Consider the following 5,809-nt stretch of genomic DNA (forward strand, 5'->3'; position numbering starts at 1 on the left):
CTAAAGAGTTAACTTGGTGAGAGTACTTGGCAGGGTGAACTGATGAACGAACTTAAAGAGTCAACTTCGTGGGCCGACCTGGTGGGGTGACTTGATGAACAGACTTATAGAGTCAACTTGGTGAGAGTAGTTGTTCTGGTGACTTGATGAACAGACTTGAAGAGTCGGCTTGGTGGGGTGACTTGATGAAAGGACTTAAAGAGTCGACTTGGTGGGGTGACTTGATGAATGAACTTAGAGGGTCGACTTTCCAGGGTGACTCGATGAACAGACCTAAAGAGTTGACTTGGCGAGAGTACTTAGTGGGGTGACCTAATGAATAGACTTAGAGAGTCAACTTGGTGAGAGTACTTGGTGGGCCGACCTGGTTGGGTGACTTCGTGAACTGACATAAAGAGTCAACTTGGTGGGGTGACTTGATGAACGAACTTCAAGGGTCGACTTGGCAAGGTGACTTGATGAATGGTCCTAAAGAGTTGACTTGGTGAGAGTACTTTGTGTGGTGACTTGATGAACAGACTTAAAGAGTTGAATTGGTGAGAGTACTTGGTGGGGTGACTTGATGAACATAGTTAAAGAGTCGACTTGGTGAGAGTACTTGGTCAGGTGACTTGATGAACGCACTTGAAGAATCGACTTGGTTAGAGTACTTGGTGGGGTGACTTGATGAACGAACTTAAAGATTCGACTTGGTGGGCTGACCTGGTGGGGTGACTTGATGAACGAACTTAGAGAGTCGACTTGGTGAGAGTACTTTGTGGGCCGACCTGGCCAGGTGACTTGATGAACAAACTTAAAGAGTCGACTTGGTGAGAGTACTCAGTGGGCTGACCCGATCACGTGGCTTGATGAATGAACTTAAAGAGTCAACTTGGTGGGTCGAACTAGTGGGGTGACTTGGTGAGAGTACTTGTTGGGCTAACCTGGCGGCGTGACTTGATGAACAAACTTAGAGAGTTGACTTTGTGAGAGTACTTGGTCAGTCAAACTGGCGGGGTGACTTGATGAACGAACTTAAAGAGTCAACTTGGTGAGAGAACTTGGTGGGCTGAGCTGGCAGGGTGAATTGATGAACGAACCTAAAGAGTCGACTTTATGACAGTACTTGGTGGGCCGACCTGGCCAGGTGACTTGATGACATAACTTAAATGGTCGACTTGGTGAGAGCACTTGGTGGGCCGACCTGGTGGAGCGACTTGATGAATGAACTTAGAGAGTCGACTTTGTGAGAGTACTTGGTTGGGTGACTTGATGAACAAACCTAAAGAGTCAAGCTGGTGAGAGTATTGGGTTGGCTGACCTGGCGGGGTGACTTGATGGGCAAACTTAAAGAGTCAACTTGGTGAGAGTACTTGGTGGGGTGACCTGGCGGGGTGACTTGATGAAAGAACTTAAAGAGTCGACCTTGTGGGCCGACTTGGCAGAGTGACTTCATGAACGAACTTAAAGAGTCCACTTAGTGGGCCAACCTGGCAGGGTGACTTGATGAATGAACTTAAAGAGTCAACTTGGTGAGAGTAATTTGTGGGCTGACCTGGCGAGGTGACTTGATGAATGAACTTAAAGAGTTGACTTGGTGGGGTGACTTGATGAATGCACTTGAAGGGTCGACTTGGTGGGGTGATTCTATGAACGGACCTAAAGAGTTGACTTGGTCAGTGTACTTGGAGGGGTGACTTGATGAAAGGACTTAAAGAGTCGACTTGGTGAGAGTACTTGGTGGGGCGACTTGATGAACGCACTTGAAGAATCAACTTGGTTAGAGTACTTGGTGGGGCGACTCGATGAACGGACTCAAAGAGTCGACATGGTGAGAGTACTTGGTGGCTCGACTTGATGAGCAGACTTAAAGAGTCAACCTGGTTAGAGTGGGCCTAACGGGGCGAGGTGGTGAGTGGGCCTAACGGGGCGAGTTGGTGGGGCGACTTGGCGAGTGGAATTAGAGAGCCAACGTGGTGAGGCGACTTGGCGAGTTGATGAACGAACTTAGAGAGTCGACTTGGTGAGAGTACTTGGTGACTTGGTGGGCCGACCTGGCCGAGTGACTTGATGAACAAACTTAAAGAGTCAACTTGGTGAGAGTACTCAATGGGCTAACCTGGTCACGTGACTTGATGAACAAACTTAAAGAGTTGACTTGGTGGGCCGACTTCACTGGGTGACTTGATGAACGAACTTAAATAGTCGACTTGGTGCGTCAAACTAGCGAGGTGACATGGTCGATTGACCTGGCAGGGTGACTTGATCAACGAACCTAGAGAGTCGACTTTGTGAGAGTACTTGGTGGGTCAAACTGGCGGGGTGACCTGATGAACAAACTTAAAGAGTTGACCTGGTGAGAGAACCTTGTGGGCCGAGCTGGTGGGGTGAATTGATGAACGAACCTAAAGAGTCGACTTTGTGAGAGTACTTGGTGGGCCAACCTTGCGGGGTGACTTGATGACCGAACTTAAAGGGTTGACTTGGTGAGAGTACTTGGCGGGCCGACCTGGCAGAGCGACTTGATGAATGAGTCGACTTGGTGAGAGTACTTGGTGGGGTGACTTGATGAAAAAACCTAAAGAGTCAACTTGGTGAGAGTACTTGGTGGGCCGACCTGGCAGGGTCACTTGATGGGCAAACTTAAAGATTCGACTTGGTGAGAGTACTTGGTGGGGTGACCTGGTGGGGTGACTTGATGAACGAACTTAAAGAGTCGACCTTGTGGGCTGACTTGGCAGAGTGACTTCATGAATGAACTTAAAGAGTCCACTTGGCAGGCCGACTTGGCAGGGTGACTTGATGAACAAATTTAAAGAGTCAACTTGGTGAGAGTAATTTGTGGGCTGACCTGGAGGAGGGACTTGATGAATGAACTTAAAGAGTCGACTTGGTAGGGTGACTTGATGAATGCACTTGAAGGGTCGACTTCGTGGGGTGACTCTATGAACAGACCTAAAGAGTTGACTTGGTGAGAGTACTTGGTGGGGTGACTTGATGAAAGGACTTAAAGAGTTGACTTGGTGAGAGTACTTGGTGGGGCGACTTGATGAACGCACTTGAAGAATCGACTTGGTTAGAGTACTTGGTGGGGCGACTTGATGAGCGAACTCAAAGAGTCACCTTGGTGAGAGTACTTGGCGGGGTGAACTGATGAACAGACTTAAAGAGTCGACTTGGTGGGCTGACTTGGTGGGGTGACTTTATGGACAGACTTAAAGAGTCGACTTGGTGAGAGTACTTGGCGGGGTGAACTGATGAACAGACTTAAAGAGTCGACTTGGTGGGCTGACCTGGTGGGGTGACTTTATGGACAGAATTAAAGAGTCAACTTGGTTAGAGTACTTGTTCTAGTGACTTGATGAATGGACTTGAAGAGTCGACTTGCTAGGGTGACTTGATGAAAGGACTTAAAGTGTCGACTTGGTGAGAGTACTTGGTGGGGCGACTTGATGAACAAACTTAAAGGGTCGACTTGGCAGGGTGACTTGATCAACAGACCTGAGGAGTTGACTCGGTGAGAGTACTTTGCGGGGTGAACTGATGAACAGACTTAAAGAGTCAACTTGGTGGGCCGACCTGGTGGGGTGACTTGATGAACAGACTTATAGAGTCGACTTGGTGAGAGTAGTTGTTCTGGTGACTTGATGAACGAACTTGAAGAGTCGGCTTGGTGGGGTGACTTGATGAAAGGACTTAAAAAGTCGACTTGGTGGGGTGACTTGATGAACGAACTTAAAGGGTCGACTTTGCAGGGTGACTCGATGAATGGACCTAAAGAGTTGACTTGGCGAGAGTACTCAGTGGGGTGACCTGATGAATAGACTTAGAGAGTCGACTTGGTGAGAGTACTTGGTGGGCGACCTGGTTGGGTGACTTCGTGAACTAACTTAAAGAGTCGACTTGGTGGGGTGACTTGATGAACGAACTTCAAGGGTTAACTTGGAAAGGTGACTTAATGAATGGTCCTAAAGAGTTGACTTGGTGATAGTACTTGGTGTGGTGACTTGCTGAACAGACTTAAAGAGTCGAATTGGTGAGATTACTTGGTGGGGTGACTTGATGAATATAGTTAAAGAGTTGACTTGGTGATAGTACTTGGTCGGGTGACTTGATGAATGCACTTGAAGAATCGACTTGGTTAGAGTACTTGGTGGGGTGACTTGATGAATGAACTTAAAGATTCGACTTGGTGGGCTAACCTGGTAGGGTGACTTGATGAATGAACTTAGAGAGTCAACTTGGTGAGAGTACTTGGTAACTTGGTGGGCTGACCTAGCCGGGTGACTTGATGAAAAAACTTAAATAGTCAACTTGGTGAGAGTACTCGGTGGGCTGACCTGGTCACGTGACTTGATGAACAAACCTAAAGAGTTGACTTGGTGGGCCGACTTGGCTGGGTGACTTGATGAACGAACTTAAAGAGTCAACTTGGTGGGTCGAACTAGCAGGGTGACTTGGTGGGCTGACCTGGCAGGGTGACTTGATGAATGAACCTAGAGAGTTGACTTTGTGAGAGTACTTGGTGGGTCGAACTGGCGGGGTGACTTGATGAACGAACTTAAAGAGTCAACTTGGTGAGAGAACTTGGTGGGCCGAGCTAGCGGGGTGAATTGATGAATGAACCTAAAGAGTCGACTTTGTGAGAGTACTTGGTGGGCCGACCTGGCGGGGTGACTTGATGACCGAACTTAATGGGTCGACTTGGTGAGAGTACTTGGTAGGCCGACCTGGCAGAGTGACTTGATGAATGAGTCGACTTGGTGAGAGTACTTGGTGGGGTGACTTGATGAACAAACCTAAAGAGTCAACCTGGTGAGAGTACTTGGTGGGCCGACCTGGCGGGGTGACTTGATGGGAAAACTTAAAGAGTCGACTTGGTGAGAGTACTTGGTGGGGTGACCTGGCGGGGTGAATTAATGAACAAACTTAAAGAGTTGACCTTGTGCGCTGACTTGGCAGAGTGACTTCATGAACGAACTTAAAGAGTCCACTTGGTGGGCCGACCTGGCGGGGTGACTTGATGAACGAACTTAAAGAGTCGACTTGGTGAGAGTAATATTTGGGCTGACCTAGCGGAGTGACTTGATGAATGAACTTAAAGAGTCGACTTGGTGGGGTGACTTGATGAACGCACTTGAAGGGTCGACTTGGTGGGGTGACTCTATGAACGGACCTAATGAGTTGACTTGGTGAGAGTACTTGGTGGGGTGACTTAATGAAAGGAATTAAAGAGTCAACTTGGTGAGAGTACTTGGTGGGGTGACTTGGTGAACGCACTTGAAGAATCGACTTGGTTAGAGTACTTGGTGGGGTGACTTGATGAACGGACTCAAAGAGTTGACTTGGTGAGAGTACTTGGTGGGGTGAACTGATGAACAAACTTAAAGAGTCGACTTGGTGGGCCGACCTGGTGGGGTGACTTTATGGACAGATTTAAAGAGTCGACTTGGTTAGAGTACTTGTTCTGGTGACTTGATGAACGGACTTGAAGAGTCGACTTGGTGGGGTGACTTGATGAAAGGAATTAAACAGTCAACTTGGTGAGAGTACTTGGTGGGGCGACTTGATGAATGGACTTAAAGGGTCGACTTGGTGGGGTGACTTGATGAACAAACCTAAGGAGTTGACTTGGTGAGAGTACTTGGCAGGGTGAATTGATGAACGGACTTAAAGAGTCAACTTGGTGGGCCAAACTGGTGGGGTGACATGATGAATGGACTTATAGAGTCGACTTGGTGAGAGTAGTTGTTCTGGTGACTTGATGAACGAACTTGAAGAGTCAGCTTGGTGGGGTGACTTGATGAAAGGACATAAAGAGTCAACTTGG

The sequence above is a fragment of the Cupressus sempervirens genome, chromosome 2, assembly GCF_028749045.1.
Source record: "Cupressus sempervirens isolate cs-2001-9-10 chromosome 2, ASM2874904v1, whole genome shotgun sequence".
Classification (NCBI taxonomy): domain Eukaryota; kingdom Viridiplantae; phylum Streptophyta; class Pinopsida; order Cupressales; family Cupressaceae; genus Cupressus; species Cupressus sempervirens.